Source organism: Loxodonta africana, unplaced genomic scaffold (genome assembly GCF_030014295.1).
Source record: "Loxodonta africana isolate mLoxAfr1 unplaced genomic scaffold, mLoxAfr1.hap2 scaffold_48, whole genome shotgun sequence".
Classification (NCBI taxonomy): Eukaryota; Metazoa; Chordata; class Mammalia; order Proboscidea; family Elephantidae; genus Loxodonta; species Loxodonta africana.
Genome location: NW_026975196.1, coordinates 291,306 through 311,854, shown reverse-complemented (window position 1 = coordinate 311,854; position 20,549 = coordinate 291,306). Strand labels below are relative to the sequence as shown.

Genomic DNA, 20,549 nt, shown 5'->3' with positions numbered 1-20,549 from the left:
GCTTCTTGAATCTGTAAGTTTATGTCTTTCAACAAATTGGGAAAGTGTTGAGCCAGTATTTCTTCAGATACTTTTTTCTACACCACATATTTTCTCTACACCTTATGGAATTCCAATAAATAAATGTTAGATATTTTTGGATTATTTTGAGGCTCTGTTCATTTTTTTTTCAGATTGGATATTTTCAGTTGAACTGTTTTCATCTCATTGATCCTTTTGTCTGTCAACAGCATTCCGCTGTAGAGCTGATCAAGTGAATTATTTATCTCTATTTTTCTATTTTTCCTGTCTAAAATTTTCATTTGTGAATGGTTTCTATGTATTTTTCTGTTTTTCTAAGGTGTGCCTGTTACTTCTTTGAGCATGGTTAAAGTAGCTTTTTAAAGTTTTTGTCTATGATTCCAAGACTTACAGAAAATGTTGATGTTGTTTGTTTTAGGAATCACTTGACCCAGTTATGTTCAGGTTGCAGGTTCTTTCCCACCTTCTGTATGCTGTGGCTCAGATGTCGGTTCAGATTTTGAAGACTTTGCGGTGATATTTGGATGTAATCTATGGGAGTGTCACCCAGTCTGGGACCTTGTTGGTGTTCTAACCCATAATGCAGTTCTCAAAGGATTGATCTACTTCTTAGGGTCAGAGCAAAGCATATGCAACTATGGGGGGGGTATGAAAAACAACTTTATGGTATCCCTCTCTTGAGCCGCCTCTTCTCTGTCTCTCTGAGGCTCTCTGATGTCTGAGCAGCTACCTTCCTGGTCCACTGGCAAGAATGTAGGGGCTTTAATCTCTTCATTCTGCTGTGCAATTAAGTGACTGGGTCTGCCTATGAGGCCAAATAACGGTAAGATGGAGAAAATGTAACAGAGATTCCTCTATATTATTTGGTCCTTATATACTTAGGTCAGAGAGAAGGCACACTGTTTCTGGTGATACTTCGAAACAGGTATGGAGAAAAAGGCATTAACAGGTCGATAGCTGCATACTAGGTGTTACGGATTAAATTCTGTCTTCCCAAAATGTATATATCAGCTTGTCTAGGCTATGCTTCCCAGTATTGTGCGATTATCCACCATTTTGTCAGCTGATGTGATTTTCCAATGTATTGTAAATCCTACCTCTATGATGTTAATGATCGAGGATTTGAAGCAGTTATGTTAAGGAGGCAGGGCTCAATCTACAAGATTAAGTTGTGTTTTAAGTCCATCTCTTTTGAGATATAAAAGAGAAAAGAGCAGAGAGACAGGGGGACCTCAGTACCACCAAGAAAGAAGTGTCAGGAGCAGTGCATCCTTTGGACCTAGGATCCCTGTGCTGAGAACCTTCTTGTCCAGGGGAAGATTGGTGACAAAGACCTTCCCCTAGGAGTGACGGAGAAAAAAAGCCTTCCCCTGGAATTGGCACCCTGAATTTGGACTTACAGAGCCTCCTGGACTGTGAGGGAATAATTTTCTTTGTTAAAGTCATCCGTTTGTGGTATTTCTGTTACAGGAGCGTTAGATGTCTAAGACACTAGGTACCAGGAGATGTACATTTCCCAGTTCTTTCACTCCCAGGGACACTATGACTAAGTAGCCAATGCCATAAATCCATGCGAGCAGACTATTCTGATTACTGCTTTGACTCTACTGTCTGTTATGGTAACCACACCCATCTTGTCTTTGTTGATTGAGTGCCACCACTTGGCTGCTACCACCATGGGCTCCAGTCAACTGCATTGTAGTTAGGTGTCTTAATTCAGTTAGGGCAGTTCTCACTGTGGACTCTTACTTACATAAAATAGCAACCACAGAAGTCTTCAGTAATGCTGGGGCTTGCTTCCCAAATTTGTACCTCACCGCTATGGTAAAAAGAGAGCCCCCTGGGCACTCCGTGTGTGGGTCTGTGGGTCCAGCCTAATAAATCCATTCTAACATTCCAATTTCCCTCAGCCTTTGGTTACCTTCTCCTACATTATACAATGGCAGATCTGCCATTTCCACTTGATTTATTGTAGGCCACCACTTAATCCATGCTTCAGTAAACCAACCAAATAAACTATGAGATCCTTTTCTAACCTCTCAAGCTGAAACACTGAATGAAGAATCTATGCTTCCTGGGCCTATATCAATAAACTCAGACTAATCCACCTTTATGTTGCTTGCACCATTATCCCACACCTGGAATAGCCATTCCCACACATATTCACCAGGTTTCTGTATGTATATATTAGAAAAATCAAGCAGTTCTTTAGGAGTTTAGCATACCTTCTCCTGGGTCACACTTTATAGTTCACCTTTGGGGGCTTGTTGGGACTGAAGCCTAGGTATAGGTCTAGAAGCAAAAATGGGTGGTGGCAGTGGGATGTTCAGCCGTGTCTTATAAGGCATCTGCCTAAGGTGATGCCCCAGGCAATGCCCCAGACACCACCCCAGGAGACAACTCAAACAAGACACTTCAGGCACAGCTGGGGTAATCTCATCAGATGGAGGTGGAAGGGATAATTGTTTTACTGGGAAGGGTGCCTTAGCAGGCAAAGTTAGAGAATCTCTTCAGATGGTAGTAAAAGATCTGGTTCTGTTAGGAAGAGCGATTCAACAGAAATTGGAGGTTCATTGTCCCCCGCTTTCTGACTGTCTGCCCATATGTCCTCATCCCAAGTTTCAGGATCCCATTTCTTCCCAATCAATGCCCTCACTCTAACTTCAGACACCATTTGAGGTCGGATATTCAACCGGCGCTTTAATTCAGTCACTCTTATGATAAGAATCTGAGTTTATTTTTGGCAGCATTAGCCTTGTTACTATAAGAAATATGGTTTTCTTTCTGGGCACAGGTGGCAGCTTTCAGATCTTGTATGTGGTGCTTGAGCTTTGAGTCCATTTCTTTCATTCACCAGTGTGGCTAGCAAAAGCAGGACCAACCAAGCAGCTTCCTTATTATTCTTATGCTGACAAAATTATAGAAAAGTATCAAATATATAATCAGGCAGAGCCTTGTCTCTCACAAATATTTGATCCAGTGGTAGTAGTATTTTGCGTATTTCTATTGTCACCTCCACCATGGATTAGCAATAGTCTGTTTACTCCTGGAGACAGTCATCAGTGCCTTTAAGATTAGCCAGACTTGAGAATCAATTCAGAAAACTCATCCTTAAGATTTGGTTCCTCTAGAACCAGTGTAGGTACCAAATGTCTTAGCCTGGGATCTCTAGAGGTGCAAAACTAGTGAAGAGAACATATATATATATATACACACACACACACACATATATATGAGTGTGTGTGTATATATATGTGTGTGTGTGTGTGTGTGTATGGAAACCCTAGTCGCATAATGGTTAATAGCTATAGCTGCTAACCAAAAGGTTAGCAGTTCGAATCCACCAGGCGCTCCTTGGGAACTCTGTGGGGCAGTTCTACTCTGTCCTGTAAGGTCACTATGAGTTGGAACTGACTTGACGGCAATGGGTATATATATATATACATACACACACACACGCACACATACATATATATACGCATACATATGTTAGTTGTGGCTGTTAGATGCCATCGATCCTGTGTAAAACAGAATGAAACACTGCCTGATCCTGAACCATCCTCACAATCATTGCTATGTTTGAGCCCATTCTTGCAGCCATTGTGTCAGTTCATGTTGTTGAGCACCTTCCTCTTTTTTTCTGACCCTCAGCTTCTCCAAGCATGATGAGCCTCTCCTGGGACAGGTCCCTCCTGAAAATATGTCCAAGGCACGTGAGACGAAGTCTCGCCATCCTTGCTTCTAAGGTGCATTCTTGGTGTACTTCTTCCCAGATGGATTTGTTTATTCTTCTGGCAGTCCATGGTATATTCAGTATTCTTTGCCAACACCATATTTTAAATGAATCAGTTCTTTGGTTTTCCGTATTCATTGTCTAACTTGCTCAAGCATGTGAGGTGATAGAAAATATCATGGCTTTGCTCAGGCACACCTTAGTCCTCAAAGTGACATCTTTCTTTCTCAACACTTTAAGGAGGTCTTTTGCAATAGATTTGCCCAGTGAAATACATTGTTTGAATTCTTGACTGCTGCTTCTGTGGGCATTGATTATGGATTCAAGTTAAATGAAATGCTTGATGACTTCAGTGTTTTCTCTATTTATCATGGTGTTGCTTACTGGTCCAGTTGTGAGTATTTTTGTTTTCTTTATGTTGAGGTGTAATCCATACTGAAGGGTGTAGTGGTTGCTCTTCATCAGTAACTGCTTCAAGTCCTCTTTACTTTCAGCAAGCAAGGTCGTATCAGCTGCATATCATAGGTTGTTAGTGAATCTTTCTCCAAAACTAATGCCATGTTCTTCTTACAGACCAGCTTCTCAGATTATTTGCTCAGCATACAGATTGAGTAAGTATGGTGAAAGGATACCACCATGACACATAACTTTCTGATTTTAAACCACACAGTATCCCCTTGCCCTACTCAAATGACTGCCTCTTGGTCTATGTACATATTCCGCATGAATACAGTTAAGTGTTCTGGAATTCCCATTCTTTGCTAAGCTATCCATAATTTGTCATGAGCCACACAGTTGAGTGTGCTTGTATAGTAAACAAAAATAGGTAAACATCTTACTGATATTCTCTACTTTCAGCCAAGATCCATCAGACATCAGAAATGATATCCCATGTTCCATGTCTTCCTCTGAATCCAGCTTGAATTTTTGGTAGTTCCCTGTCTGTGCACTGCTGCAACTGTTTTTAAATTATATTCAGCAAAATTTTTCTTGCGTCTGATGTTAATGACATTGCTTGATAATTTCCGCATTGTGTTGGACCACCTCTCTTTGAATGGGCACACATATAGATCTCTTTCAGTCATTTGGTCAGGTAGCTGTCTTCCAAATATATTGGAATAGACAAGTGAGCGCCTTCAGCACTGCATCCGTGTGTTGAAACATCTCATTTGGTACGCCATCAATTCCTGGAGCCGTGTTTTTTGCCAGTGCCTTTTTTCTTCAGTGCAGCTTGGAGTTCTTCCTTCAGTACCATCAGCTCTTGATCCTATGCTACCTTCTGATATGGTTGAACGTTGACCAGTTCTTTTTGGTGTATTGAGTCTGTGTATTCCTTCCATCTTCTTTTGATGTTTCCTGTGTTGTTCGATATTTTGCCCATAGAATCCTTCAGTATTGCACCTAGAGGCTTGAATATTTCCTTCAGTTCTTTCAGCTTGAGAAATGCCAGGTGTTTTCTTCCCTTTTGGTTTTCTAACTCCAGATCTGTTCACATTATATTATCATACTTTGTCTTCTCCAGCTTCCCTTTCAGGTATTCTATTGAGCTCTTTTACTTTATTTTTCCTTCCATTCTCTTTAGCTACTGTACATTCAAGAGCAAGATTCAGAGTCTCTTGTGACATCCTCTTTGGTGTTTGCTTTCTTTCCTGTCTTTCTAATGACTTTTTGTTTTTTTTCATATATGATGTCCTTGCTATCATCCCACAACTACTCTGGTCTTCGATCATTCGTGTGCAGTGCATCAAATCTATTCTTGAGATGCTCTCTAAATTCAGGTTTGATATACTCAAGGGCTTACTTTGACTCATGGACCTGTTTTAATTTTCTTCAGCTTCAACTTGAACGTGAATATGAGCAACTGATCATCTGTTCTGCAGTCAGCCCCTGGCCTGATTCTGACTCATGGTATTGACCTTCTCCATCATCACCTTCCACAAATTTGATTCCTGTCTATTCTGCCTGGAATGGTTCATGAGTATAGTCACCGTTTATGTTCCTGATGAAAGGTATGTGCAATGAATAAGTCATTGGTCTTGCCAAATTCTATCATGTAAGCTTCATTGTCATTTCTATCATCAATACCTTATTTTCCAACTGCTGATTTGTCTGCTTTGTTTTCAACTTCGCATTCTAAATGATTGATCAATGCATCACATTTGATCAGTTTCAAACTGCATAACTTGGTAAAAACCTTCAACTTGTTCATCTTTCACATTCATGATTTGTGTGTAAATTTGAATAATAGTCTTATTAACTGGTCTTCCTGGTAGGCCTGTGGATATTATCCTATTGCTCGTAATGTTGTACTTCAGAAAAGATCTTGAAATGTTCTTTTTATCGATGAATATGATGCCATTCTCTTCAGTATCTCAATCCTGGCATAGTAGGACATATCATTGTCTAGTTTAAAATGTCCAAAACCAAGCTATTTCAGCTAACTAATGCCTTGGATTACTGACCTTTATGCATTCCATTTGATTTTTGATGACTTCCAATTTCCCTAGATTCATACTTCCTTCATTCCACATTCTGATTATTAAAGGATATTTGCATCAGTTTCTTCTCATTATGAGTTATGCCCCATCAGGAAATGTCATTAAAGTGGGATCTACTTTGAGGAGGTAGCTCTTCCCCACTCGTATTTTGAGTGCCTTCCAACCTAAGGGGTTATCCTCTGTCATTCAATCAGACAGTGTTCCAGTACTATTTGGAAGATTTCACTGGCCAGTTTTTTTTAGAAATAGATCACTAGGTCCTTTTTCCTAGTCTGTCTAAATCCAGAGCTGCACTCAAAGCTGTCTACCATGTGTGAACCTGGTGGTATTTGAAATACCGGTGGCATAGCTTCTAACATCACAGCAACATGCAAGCCACCACACTACAACAAACTGACAGAAGAGTGGTGGGAGTTAAAAATGAGAAGAACCAAAAAGAGTGCTTCTTCCATGTCTGCTGATTTAGAGGAACCATGAAAAATTGTCAAGTGAAGAGTGATTCAGAGAAAAACATGGGTAGAGTGTGACCTAATTTCCATAAAAACAAACAAATGAATGTACTTACGTGTGTCCCGGCAAAAAGCAGTGTGTAAAAGGGTACATATGTATCTTTGGACACTGGACACTTTGGGGAGCAGGTACAATATACTTATGAGGGGGTGGCTCTTATTATAACTTCTATATACAAGTCTCTATTGTTAAATATGTTATAAGAATGTAAAACCTTTTAAAGTTAATAACATCATACGTGTATGTGTGTGTATTTGAAACTTTTTTTCTGTTTTGACTATTTTATATATGTGTTTTTTAGTTATCTAGTGTGGCTATAGCAGAGATACCACAAGTGGATGGCTTTAACAAACAGAAGCTTATTCTCTCACAGTTTAAGAAGCAACAAGTTTGAAGTCAGGGCACCAGCTCTAGGAGAAAGCTTTCTCTCTTTGTGGCTCTGGGGGAAAGTCCTTGTCATCTATCTTCCCCTGGCCTAGGAAGTTCTCAGCCTGTGGACACTGGGTCAAAAAGACCTGCTCCACTCCAGGCACTTCTTCCTTGGTGGTATGAGGTCCCTCTCATTTCTGCTCACTTTTCTCTTTTTATGTCAAAAGAGACTGACTCAAGACTCACCCTAATCCTGTAGATTGTGTCCTCCCTCATTAACCTAACTGCCTCTAATCCTGCCTCATTAACATCACAGAGGTTAGAATTTACAACACATAAGTAATCACATCAGATCACAAAATGCAGGACAACCACACAATACTGGGAATCAGGGTCTGGCCAGGTTGACACACATTTTGGGGGACACTATTCAATCCATAACAATAGAGAAAACACTGTCTTCAATGCCAGATTCAGAGACTTTTATCCATCTGTGAAGGGCAAACACAGAAACTGAACAAAATTCAGACCAGCGAATTATTGCTTGCTCTTGTAACTAATGACTTCTTCTGGTCTCTATGCCTGGAAATGGCCAAAAAGAATTCTGTGAGGATTAATTCAGTTATTGCTCAAACATCTACTGCATTTACATGTCTACAGATAAGGAAGAATGCTGGACACCATGTGTGATTCATTAAGTAACACGGGGACCATTAGACTATTGTTCTCCTTCTCTGATATGCCACTATCACCTTCTCCCCTTGTTGCTCTCCTGAAAAACCCACACTTGTATATTCTAGGCTTTTTTTCAGGATTGAATTTGCAGGAAGTTAAAGATACATCTTTGAAAGATAAAGAAGACTTTGGCCACATTGTCTTTAGACAGTTGAACTTCCCAGCCAACCTCTGTGCAGGATGGGAATTCACAATCCCTCCTACTCAGTACCTCTGAGCAGGACGGGATTTCTGTTTCATTATCAGGAGACTGTGGAATTCACCCCTCTTCAGAAAACTTACTTTCCTTTGCCTCAAACTGTCCCTCTCAGGATCTGTCACGGTCACTCTGAGAAATTCACATGGGCAGCCTGTATGGAAGTGCCCATCCTAGAGGCCCTGCCCTCCCTTCCTTGCTCCATAGGGCTACCTCTGACACTTGGGGTCGCATCTCCCAGGGAGTACACACCTCTGGCACTTCCAGGGATTCCCAGGCCCTGGGATACTGTGGATGGGACTTGGAACTCAATCTGTTTCTTCCCATCCTCACCTTTGGTTATCTGTGTTCTGTCTTCACCAGATTTAGGAGGCCTTGTCTTCTCTTTGCTCGTTTCATCTCAGTCAGGCTTTTCTATTCCAACTCTCTGATCTCAGGACAGATCAGGTTAGACCACAGAAAAGACAAAGACCAAGCAAACATCACTGATCTGTGCAGAAGCTGCTGGGAAGGGATTCGATTCTCATTGGTTTAGGGTTTTATGCCCACTGCTCACCGGCAGGCAGATTCCCCCCAGAGTCTGGCTTCTGTCTGGTACCTTGTACTACAAAGAACTCAGTGACCAGCCCACCTTCACAATCACACCTCCCTTAGAGCTATCTTTGCAGAGGCTCTTTCTCAGACTTCCATGTCCCACTGAAATCCCTTTTCTCTTTCCTTACCAACATTATGCTCATTCTCAGGGCCCTGAGACCTCATCTGCAGATGAGTCTTGTCCTCTTCTCTCCTTGGCAGGGGGAGCTTTTGAGTGGATCTCATGTCTTCGGACAGCTATCCTGGGCCTACTTCCACCATGGTGCTCTAGGGCTGGATCTCTCCACGTAATAGAGGGGGCGTGGAAGGGGCACAAGGCTAAAAGGATGGATCTTCCAGGTGAAGTGGGTTTAAGAAGCCTGAATGAAGTTCTTCCCTGAAGGGTGCATATTTTCAGTCCAGACATCCCGCTTCTCTCAGTCTAAGAGGCCTAGCACGTCTTCAGATGCTTCTCCTTTGACCTTCAGGCCATGCCTGCACCCTCTGCAGCCAGGTCTCCCACATGTGTAGCAGCACCAGTAGGTGTGGCAGTCTCTTCAGCCCTTGTCTCCTCCTCCAGATGCTCCTGGAGATGCCTGGCTCTTCTTGCCAGGACACCAGGATGCTGACCAGGGACTCAGTGTTGGTTAAAGGATGTCGACCAGTGAGTACGTGTCCTCATTTCCTTTGAAGGGTTAGGCTCCTTGCCTGGGCAGAAGACAGCCAAGGTCAGCCGGTGACAGACGGTGACTCCCACACTCACATATCCCCTGGTGGCAGAATGATAGTGATGGGTGGAGAAACATGGCTCCTGAGCACACGTTGAATGGGGCACCGGCCAAAGGCCACGGCTAGGAGTGGACGTCGTGGAGCTGAATGGCGAGCCAGTGAAGGGCCGAAGGATTTCTCCTGTATGTGGCAAACAGGTCATCCGTGTCCCCACGTCCATAAACCATCGGACTGCCGGGGCCCAGGCTGCCAGGATTGCGGCCTTGCCTTCGGAGCCCGGCCACATACGCAGCCTCGCACCGGAGGCGGGGACACGTAGACAGCAAAAATTTGGAAAATGGCAGTGTCTCCTCGATTTCCCCGGCATCGGCCTTTTTGAGCGGCATGCTTTGTTCCCTAGTAGGATAAGGCACTGACAGAGAAAGGCAGGATTATGTGTGCAGGAAAGGTGTGTGCTGAGAGGGTGATGACGTTGAGACCAGGTTGGGATCTTTAGTCCCAGGAAAGGCCCCTGGCAGGTGTGGGTCAATGTTCTCTGCCCATCCGAGTTGGCGGGGGGAGGTTTTCACCAAACAAAGCAGCAGCGGGATTATTCGTCGCCGGAGAGGTTGCATCTGCCCACAAGCTCCACCTGGCCAGGGACCACCCCTACCTATTGCCCATGTCAATCAACAGAAGCTAAGACCTTCCTGAGAGACTACCTGCTATTGTCTACCCACGGGGAAGCGGTCCAGCCAGAAGCCTCCCCCGTTTCATCTCCAGGCTCTCTGTCAGGCCCCTCATACTTGTGATGTGTCTCAGGGGTAGAAGGAAGAGATTTCTCTGAATGAAAACATCCAGAGAGGGGCCATAGATGCTGAGGAACGGCACCTTGCCTACTGACATCCTAGCGTAAGTGGTAAAGAGGTACCTGCCTGCTGTCCCAGTGTGTCGAACGTGTCCACATCAGGGATTGGCTATTGTCAAGTTATTCCCTGGTGCCCTCGATTTTGTGGCCAAAGACACAAGGGCCTGTTGTGTGTCCATGGGTACAATGGAGGGCTCTGCAGAACTGGCCGGTTAGGCTGGACTTCTATTGGCTCAGTGTTTGTGACCCGTCCCCGTCAGAAGTACCGACCAGCCTTCCGGTGGCTGTCTCCGTGGTGATTGGGAAAGAAGCCTTAGGCCCCGCGCTCAGCCTTCACCTGGCCTACGTGGCCTCTTTACCCTCATCTAGACCGCTGTGTGGATGAAAGAAAGGATGTCGGCCAGTGAGCACGTGTCCTCATTTCCTTTGAAGGGTTAGGCTCCTTGCCTGGGCAGAAGACAGCCAAGGTCAGCCTGAGCCTAGACACCTAGTGACCTGTGACCCTGCAGCTAGTGATAGGTGTTGATTTCCACGCTCAGGTATCCGCAGGTGGCGGATTGAGAGTGGTCAGAGGAGGAGTGTAACTAGAGATCACACACTCAAGAGGGCACGGGTCAAAGGTGTCGGAAAATAGCTGAGGTCGTGGAGCCCTAGCGGAGCCAGTCTAGGGCACAGACCTCCCTCCTGTACTTGGCAAATAGGTGGCACCATCCGCAGAGTATGCCGCTATCCGAAGACTCTGGACTGCTGGGGCCCTGGATGTCCAGATTTCGGCCTTGTCTTTGGAGAAGTGACGCACATGCAGTGTGCCACCGGCGGCTGTGGCCCAGCAGAAGCAAAATCTTGAAAATGCGGGCTTTTTTGACTTTGCCTGTGTTCTCCTTTGGCTGAGTGCCATCCGGTGTTTCCTAGCAGGAGACGGATTCGTGGAGAGAGGCGGATTCCATGTGTGCTGGCAAAGTGTGTGCTGAGATGATGAGTCGCTGGAGACCAGGGTGGACTCTTCAGACCCAGGATAGGCCTCTGGCAGGTATGTGTCAGTGTTTTCTGCCCATGGCACTCAGCCGGGTATTTGAATCCAATGTTATCAGCGGAATTAGTAGTCTCCGGAGAGGCTGCCACATGTCAACAAGATTCACCCAGCCAGGGTTCACCCGTGATGTAGCTCCCCAATCAATCACTACTCCCTAGTCCTTCCAGATAGACTACCAGATCTTCTCTGCCCTTGGGCAACCAGTACAGCCAGAGGCCTTCCCCCTTTGCTCTTTCGTCTCTAGGCACTCTGTCAGGCACTCCAAGCTGGGAAGTGACTGGGGGGGGGAGAAGAAAGAGGTTTCCGAGAAGGAACACATACAGAGAGAGAGGCAAGAGATGCTGAGTGGGGATGTCTTGTGTACTGATATCCTGAGGAAAGTGGGAAAATTGGACCCTGGCCTGCTGTGCCAATGCCCTGAAGCAGTCCGCACCAGGGGCTCCCTTGTGCCTGCGTAGCCTTTCCCAGGGTGTGTTCAAATCCTGTGGCCACTAGGTGTCCTGGGTCACAATGGAGGGCCCTGTGTCATCTGCCTGGTGGGCTGGATCTCTGCCATTGGCTGAGTCTTGTCGCCAGGCCCATCATAAGCTGCGCCCACTCTGCCGGTGGGGAGTCTGTCTCCATGGTGATGGCAAAGAAGCCTTAGTCCCGCCCACCTGGCCTAGACTTCACCTACCCGGCCTGCTGACCCTCACTCAGACCTCTGTGTTGATCAAAATGAATGTCCGCCAGTGCGCAGGTGTCAGCGTCTGGGATAAAGGATTCGGGACCTTTTCTGAGGCAGAAGGCCGCCTAGGTCTGCAGGTACCGGGAAGTCTAGTGAGTTGTGACGCTGCTGCCAGTGACAGACGGTGACTCCCACACTCACATATCCCCTGGTGGCAGAATGATAGTGATGGGTGGAGAAACATGGCTCCTGAGCACACGTTGAATGGGACACCGGCCAAAGGCCAGGGCCAGGAGTAGACTTCGTGGAGCTGAATGGCGAGCCAGTGAAGGGCCCAAGGATTTCTCCTGTATGTGGCAAACAGGTCATCCGTGTCCCCACGTCCATAAACCATCGGACTGCCGGGGCCCAGGCTGCCAGGATTGCGGCCTTGCCTTCGGAGCCCGGCCACATACGCAGCCTCGCACCGGAGGCGGGGACACGTAGACAGCAAAAATTTGGAAAATGGCAGTGTCTCCTCGATTTCCCCGGCATCGGCCTTTTTGAGCGGCATGCTTTGTTTCCTAGTAGGATAAGGCACTGACAGAGAAAGGCAGGATTATGTGTGCAGGAAAGGTGTGTGCTGAGAGGGTGATGACGCTGAGACCAGGTTGGGATCTTTAGTCCCAGGAAAGGCCCCTGGCAGGTGTGGGTCAATGTTCTCTGCCCATCCGAGTTGGCGGGGGGAGGTTTTCACCAAACAAAGCAGCAGCGGGATTATTCGTCGCCGGAGAGGTTGCATCTGCCCACAAGCTCCACCTGGCCAGGGACCACCCCTACTGTATTGCCCATGTCAATCAACAGAAGCTAAGACCTTCCTGAGAGACTACCTGCTATTGTCTACCCACGGGGAAGCGGTCCAGCCAGAAGCCTCCCCCGTTTCATCTCCAGGCTCTCTGTCAGGCCCCTCATAATTGTGATGTGTCTCAGTGGTAGAAGGAAGAGATTTCTCTGAATGAAAACATCCAGAGAGGGGCCATAGATGCTGAGGAACGGCACCTTGCCTACTGACATCCTAGCGTAAGTGGTAAAGAGGTACCTGCCTGCTGTCCCAGTGTGTCGAACGTGTCCACATCAGGGATTGGCTATTGTCAAGTTATTCCCTGGTGCCCTCGATTTTGTGGCCAAAGACACAAGGGCCTGTTGTGTGTCCATGGGTACAATGGAGGGCTCTGCAGAACTGGCCGGTTAGGCTGGACTTCTATTGGCTCAGTGTTTGTGACCCGTCCCCGTCAGAAGTACCGACCAGCCTTCCGGTGGCTGTCTCCATGGTGATTGGGAAAGAAGCCTTAGGCCCCGCACTCAGCCTTCACCTGGCCTACCTGGCCTCTTTACCCTCATCTAGACCGCTGTGTGGATGAAAGAAAGGATGTCGGCCAGTGAGAACGTGTCCTCATTTCCTTTGAAGGATTAGGCTCCTTGCCTGGGCAGAAGACAGCCAAGGTCAGCCTGAGCCTAGACACCTAGTGACCTGTGACCCTGCAGCTAGTGATAGGTGTTGATTTCCACGCTCAGGTATCCGCAGGTGGCGGATTGAGAGTGGTCAGAGGAGGAGTGTAACTAGAGATCACACACTCAAGAGGGCACGGGTCAAAGGTGTCGGAAAATAGCTGAGGTCGTGGAGCCCTAGCGGAGCCAGTCTAGGGCACAGACCTCCCTCCTGTACTTGGCAAATAGGTGGCACCGTCCGCAGAGTATTCCGCCATACGAAGACTCTGGACTGTTGGGGCCCTGGATGTCCGGATTTCGGCCTTGTCTTTGGAGAAGTGACGCACATGCAGTGTGCCACCGGCGGCTGTGGCCCAGCAGAAGCAAAATTTTGAAAATGCGGGCTTTTTTGACTTTGCCTGTGTTCTCCTTTGGCTGAGTGCCATCCGGTGTTTGCTAGCAGGAGAAGGATTCGTGGAGAGAGGCGGATTCCATGTGTGCTGGCAAAGTGTGTGCTGAGATGATGAGTCGCTGGAGACCAGGGTGGACTCTTCAGACCCAGGATAGGCCTCTGGCAGGTATGTGTCAATGTTTTCTGCCCATGGCACTCAGCCGGGTATTTGAATCCAATGTTATCAGCGGAATTAGTAGTCTCCGGAGAGGCTGCCACATGTCAACAAGATTCACCCAGCCAAGGTTCACCCGTGATGTAGCTCCCCAATCAATCACTACTCCCTAGTCCTTCCAGATAGACTACCAGATCTTCTGTGCCCATGGGCAACCAGTACAGCCAGAGGCCTTCCCCCTTTGCTCTTTCGTCTCTAGACACTCTGTCAGGCACTCCAAGCTGCGAAGTGACTCAGGGGGAGAAGGAAGAGATTTCCGAGAAGGAACACATACAGAGAGAGAGGCAAGAGATGCTGAGTGGGGATGTCTTGCGTACTGATATCCTGAGGAAAGTGGGAAAATTGGACCCTGGCCTGCTGTGCCAATGCCCTGAAGCAGTCCGCACCAGGGGCTCCCTTGTGCCTGCGTAGCCTTTCCCAGGGTGTGCTCAAATCCTGTGGCCACTAGGTGTCTTGGGTCACAATGGAGGGCCCTGTGTCATCTGCCTGGCGGGCTGGATCTCTGCCATTGGCTGAGTCTTGTCGCCAGGCCCATCATAAGATGCGCCCACTCTGCCGGTGGGGAGACTGTCTCCATGGTGATGGCAAAGAAGCCTTAGTCCCGCCCACCTGGCCTTGACTTCACCTACCCGGCCTGCTGACCCTCACTCAGACCTCTGTGTTGATCAAAATGAATGTCCGCCAGTGCGCAGGTGTCAGCGTCTGGGATAAAGGATTCGGGACCTTTTCTGAGGCAGAAGGCCGCCTAGGTCTGCAGGTACCGGGAAGTCTAGTGAGTTGTGACGCTGCTGCCAGTGACAGACGGTGACTCCCACACTCACATATCCCCTGGTGGCAGAATGATAGTGATGGGTGGAGAAACATGGCTCCTGAGCACACGTTGAATGGGGCACCGGCCAAAGGCCAGGGCCAGGAGTGGACGTCGTGCAGCTGAATGGCGAGCCAGTGAAGGGCCGAAGGATTTCTCCTGTATGTGGCAAACAGGTCATCCGTGTCTCCATGTCCATAAACCATTGGACTGCCGGGGCCCAGGCTGCCAGGATTTCGGCCTTGCCTTCGGAGCCCGGCCACATACGCAGCCTTGCACCGGAGGCGGGGACACGTAGACAGCAAAAATTTGGAAAATGGCAGTGTCTCCTCGATTTCCCCGGCATCGGCCTTTTTGAGCGGCATGCTTTGTTTCCTAGTAGGATAAGGCACTGACGGAGAAAGGCAGGATTATGTGTGCAGGAAAGGTGTGTGCTGAGAGGGTGATGATGTTGAGACCAGGTTGGGATCTTTAGTCCCAGGAAAGGCCCCTGGCAGGTGTGGGTCAATGTTCTCTGCCCATCCGAGTTGGCGGGGGGAGGTTTTCACCAAACAAAGCAGCAGCGGGATTATTCGTCACCGGAGAGGTTGCATCTGCTCACAAGCTCCACCTGGCCAGGGACCACCCCTACTGTATTGCCCATGTCAATCAACAGAAGCTAAGACCTTCCTGAGAGACTACCTGCTATTGTCTACCCACGGGGAAGCGGTCCAGCCAGAAGCCTCCCCCGTTTCATCTCCAGGCTCTCTGTCAGGCCCCTCATACTTGTGATGTGTCTCAGGGGTAGAAGGAAGAGATTTCTCTGAATGAAAACATCCAGAGAGGGGCCATAGATGCTGAGGAACGGCACCTTGCCTACTGACATCCTAGCGTAAGTGGTAAAGAGGTACCTGCCTGCTGTCCCAGTGTGTCGAACGTGTCCACATCAGGGATTGGCTATTGTCAAGTTATTCCCTGGTGCCCTCGATTTTGTGGCCAAAGACACAAGGGCCTGTTGTGTGTCCATGGGTACAACGGAGGGCTCTGCAGAACTGGCCGGTTAGGCTGGACTTCTCCTATTGGCTCAGTGTTTGTGACCCGTCCCCGTCAGAAGTTCCGACCAGCCTTCCGGTGGCTGTCTCCATGGTGATTGGGAAAGAAGCCTTAGGCCCCGCACTCAGCCTTCACCTGGCCTACCTGGCCTCTTTACCCTCATCTAGACCGCTGTGTGGATGAAAGAAAGGATGTCGGCCAGTGAGCACGTGTCCTCATTTCCTTTGAAGGATTAGGCTCCTTGCTTCGACAGAAGACAGCCAAGGTCAGCCTGAGCCTAGACACCTAGTGACCTGTGACACTGCAGCTAGTGATAGATGTAGATTTCCACGCTCAGGTATCCGCAGGTGGCGGATTGAGAGTGGTCGGAGGAGAAGCGTAACTAGAGATCACACACTCACGAGGGTACGGGTCAAAGGTGTCGGAAAATAGCTGAGGTCGTGGAGCCCTAGCGGAGCCAGTCTAGGGCACAGACCTCCCTCCTGTACTTGGCAAATAGGTGGCACCATCCGCAGAGTATGCCGCCATCCGAAGACTCTGGACTGCTGGGGCCCTGGATGCCCGGATTTCGGCCTTGTCTTTGGAGAAGTGACGCACACGCAGTGTGCCACCGGCGGCTGTGGCCCAGCAGAAGCAAGATCTTGAAAATGCGGGCTTCATTTGACTTTGCCTGTGCTCTCCTTTGGCTGAGTGCCATCCTGTGTTTCCTAGCAGGAGAAGGATTCATGGAGAGAGGCGGATTCCGTGTGTGCAGGCAAAGTGTGTGCTGAGATGATGAGTCGCTGGAGACCAGGGTGGATTCTTCAGACCCAGGATAGGCCTCTGGCAGGTATGTGTCAATGTTTTCTGCACATGACACTCACCCGGTATTTGCATACAATGTTATCAGCGGAATTAGTAGTCTCCGGAGAGGCTCCCACATGTCAACAAGCTTCACCCGGCCAGGGTCCACCCGTGATGTAGCTCCACAATCAATGACTACTCTCTAGACCTTCCATATAGACTACCAGATCTTCTCTGCTCATGGGCAACCAGTACAGCCAGAGGCCTTCCCCCTTTGCTCTTTCGTCTCTAGGCACTCTGTCAGGCACTCCAAGCTGTGAAGTGCCTGGGGGGGGAAGGAAGAGATTTCAGAGAAGAACACATACAGAGAGAGACACAGAGAGAGAGCCAAGAGATGCTAAGTGGGCATGTCTTGCGTACTGAAATCCTGCGGAAAGTGGGAAAATTGGATCCTGGCCTGTTTTGCCAATGCCCTGAAGCAGTCCACACCAGGGGCTCCCTTGTGCCTGCGTAGCCTTTCCCAGAGTGTGCTCAAATCCTGTGGCCACTAGGTGTCCTAGGTCACAATGGAGGGCCCTGTGTCATCTGCCTGGTGGGCTGGATCTCTGCCATTGGCTGAGTCTTGTCACCAGGCCCATCATAAGCTGCGCCCACTCTTCCGCTGGGGAGACTGTCTCCATCATGATGGCAAAGAAGCCTTAGTCCCGCCCACCTGGCCTTGACTTCACCTACCCGGCCTCCTGACCCTCACTCAGACCTCTGTGTTGATCAAAATGATTGTCCGCCAGTGGTCAGTTGTCAGCATCTGGGATAAAGGATTCAGGACCTTTTCTGAGGCAGAAGGCAGCCTAGGTCTGCGGGTCCCTGGACGTCTAGTGAATTGTGACGCTGCTGCCAGTGACAAATGGTGACTCCCACACTCACATATCCCCTGGTTGCAAAAGGATAGTGATGGGTGGAGAAACATGGCTCTGAAGCACACGTTGAATGGGGTACCGGCCAAAGGCCAGGGCCAGGAATGGACGTCGTGGAGCCGAATGGCGAGCCAGTGAAGGGCCCAAGGATTTCTCCTGTATGTGACAAACAGGTCATCTGTGTCCCCACGTCCATAAAACATTGGACTGCCGGGGCCCAGGCTGCCAGGATTGCGGCCTTGCCTTCGGAGCCCGGCCACATACGCAGCCTTGCACCGGAGGCGGGGACATGTAGACAGCAAAAATTTGGAAAATGGCAGTGTCTCCTCGATTTCCCCGGCATCGGCCTTTTTGAGCGGCATGCTTTGTTTCCTAGTAGGATAAGGCACTGACGGAGAAAGGCAGGATTATGTGTGCAGGAAAGGTGTGTGCTGAGAGGGTGATGACGTTGAGACCAGGTTGGGATCTTTAGTCCCAGGAAAGGCCCCTGGCAGGTGTGGGTCAATGTTCTCTGTCCATCCGAGTTGGCCGGGGGAGGTTTTCACCAAACAAAGCAGCAGCGGGATTATTCGTCGCCGGAGAGGTTGCATCTGCCCACAAGCTCCACCTGGCCAGGGACCACCCCTACTGTATTGCCCATGTCAATCAACAGAAGCTAAGACCTTCCAGAGAGACTACCTGCTATTGTCTACCCACGGGGAAGCGGTCTAGCCAGAAACCTCCCCCGTTTCATCTCCAGGCTCTCTGTCAGGCCCCTCATACTTGTGATGTGTCTCAGGGGTAGAAGGAAGAGATTTCTCTGAATGAACGCATCCAGAGTGGGGCCATAGATGCTTGGGAAGGGCGCCTTGCCTACTGATTGGGGAAGAAGCCTTAGGCCTGGCACGCAGCCTTCACCTGGGCTACGTGGCCTCTTTATCCTCATCTAGAGCGCTGTGTGGATGAAAGAAAGGTTGTCGGCCAGTGACCACGTGTCCTCATTTCCTTTGAAGGATTAAGCTCCTTGCCTGGACAGAAGACAACCAAGGTCAGCCTGAGCCTAGTCACCTAGTGACCTGTGACACTGTAGCCAGTGATCGATGTTGATTTCCACACTCACGTATCCACAGGTCGCTTTTTGAGAGTGGTCGGAGGAGAAGTGTAACTAGAGATCACACACTCACAAGGGTACGGGCCAAAGATCACGGAAAATAGCTGAGGTCGTGGAGCTCTAGCGGAGCCAATCCAGGGCCCAGGCCTCCCTCATGTAAGTTCAAAGAGGTGATCCCTATGCCCCCATGCACAGACTCTGGACTGCTGGGGCCCTGGATGCCCTGATTTTGGCCTTGTCTTTGGAGAAGTGACGCACATGCAGTGTGCCACCGGAGGTTGCCTATTATTGCCTGCAGAAATGTCCTGTTCGGTCCTGTTCTTGCTTGCATGTCTCTCCATTCGCGCCTATTCTTGAACGCTGGACTCTCTGTTCGGGACTATTCTTACTGCCGAGCTCTCCATTCGGACCTAATCTTGCCTGCTGGAGTCTCCTTTCGGGTGTCCTCTTCCATGCGGGGCTCCTCTCTTAGATCCTTTTGTGCTTACGGAGCTCCTTTATTTGGTTCTGTTCTAGCCTGCGAAGCTTTGCTATTCGGGCCTGTTCGTGCGTGCATGGCCTCGCTACTCGGGCCAGAGCATATGTGCAGGGCTGCGCTACACGGTGTGTTCGTGCGTGCCCGGGTCTGCTACTCGGGCCTGTTCCTTAGTGTGGGGCTTCTCTATTCGGGCCTGTTCTTGCTGCGGAACTCTGTTCAGGCCTATTCTTGCCTGTGGGGCTCCTGTATTCGGGCCTATTGTGGCCTACGGGATTCTCCGTTCTTTGCTGTTCTGGCCTGCAGGACTATCCGTTCGGGCCTATTCTCGCCTGCGAGAGTCTCCGTTGGGACTATTCTGAACTGCGGGACTCTCCGTTCGGTCCTATTCTTGATAGCAGGACTCTACTCGGGCCTATCCTTGCTTGCGGGACTCTGTTAGAGCCTATGCTTGCCAGCAGGAATCTCCGTTCGGGCCTATTCTGGCCTGCGGGACTCTCAGTTCAGGCCTGTTCTCGCCTGCGGGACTCGCCGTTCGGGTCTTTCCTCGTCTGCGGGACTCTCTGTTCAGGCCTTTCTGGCCATCGGGACTGTCCGATCAGGTCTATTCTTGCCTGCAAGACTCTCCGTTCAGGCCTATGCTGGCCTGCGGGATTCTCAGTTTGGGCCCATTCTCCCCTGCGGGATTCTCCGGGCCTATTCTGACCTGCAGGACTCTCCGTTCGGGCCTATTCTCACTTGCGGGACTCTCCGTTCGGGTCTTTCTGGACTGCGGGACTCTCTGGACGTCTTCTTGCCAGTGGGACTTTAAAAAAATTCTTGCCTACGGGGCTCATCTATTCGGGCCTATTCTTGCCTGAAGGAATCTCCATTCGGGCCTATTCTTGCCCGCGGTACTCTCTGTTCGATCCTATTCTTCCCTGCGTGACTCTCCCTTCGGGCCTATTCTTGCCTACAGGACTCTGTTTGAGCCTCTTCTTGCCTGCATGGCTCCTCTACTCGGGCCTATTCTTACCTGCTGGACTCTGCTCTTGCCTGTTCCTGCCTGCAGGACTGTCCGTACGGGCCTATTCTTGCCTGCGTTACTCTCCGTTCGGGTCTGTTCTTGCCTGCGGGACTCTGTTCGGGCCTCTTCTTTCCTGCGCGGCTCCTCTACTTGGGCCTATTCTTGCCTGCGGGACTCTCCCTTCGAGCCTATTCTTGCCTCCGGGAATCTCCGTTCGGGCGTCTTCTGGCCTGCGGGACTCTGTTCGGGCCTCTTCTTTCCTGCACGGCTCCTCTACTAGGGCCTATTCTCGCCTGCGGGACTTCCCTTCGGGCCTATTCTTGCCTGCGGTACTCTCCGTTTGGACCTAATCTTGCCTGCGGGAGTCTCCTTTCAGGTCTCCTCTTGCATGCAGGCCTGCTCTATCTGGGCCTCTCAAGCTTACGCAGCTCCTTTAT

General features: G+C 49.2%; 1 long non-coding RNA gene across 1 annotated transcript in view; it reads left to right on the top strand.

Moving 5' to 3' along the window:
- Nucleotides 1–14,690, top strand: part of LOC104847309 (uncharacterized) — a 253,473-nt gene extending 238,783 nt beyond the window's left edge. The window contains exons 3-5 of the long non-coding RNA XR_010320397.1: nt 5,589–5,763; nt 11,124–11,241; nt 13,839–14,690. This is a non-coding gene — a long non-coding RNA (uncharacterized LOC104847309). The remainder of the gene's footprint in view (nt 1–5,588; nt 5,764–11,123; nt 11,242–13,838) is intronic.
- The last annotated feature ends 5,859 nt before the right edge of the window (nt 14,691–20,549 follow it).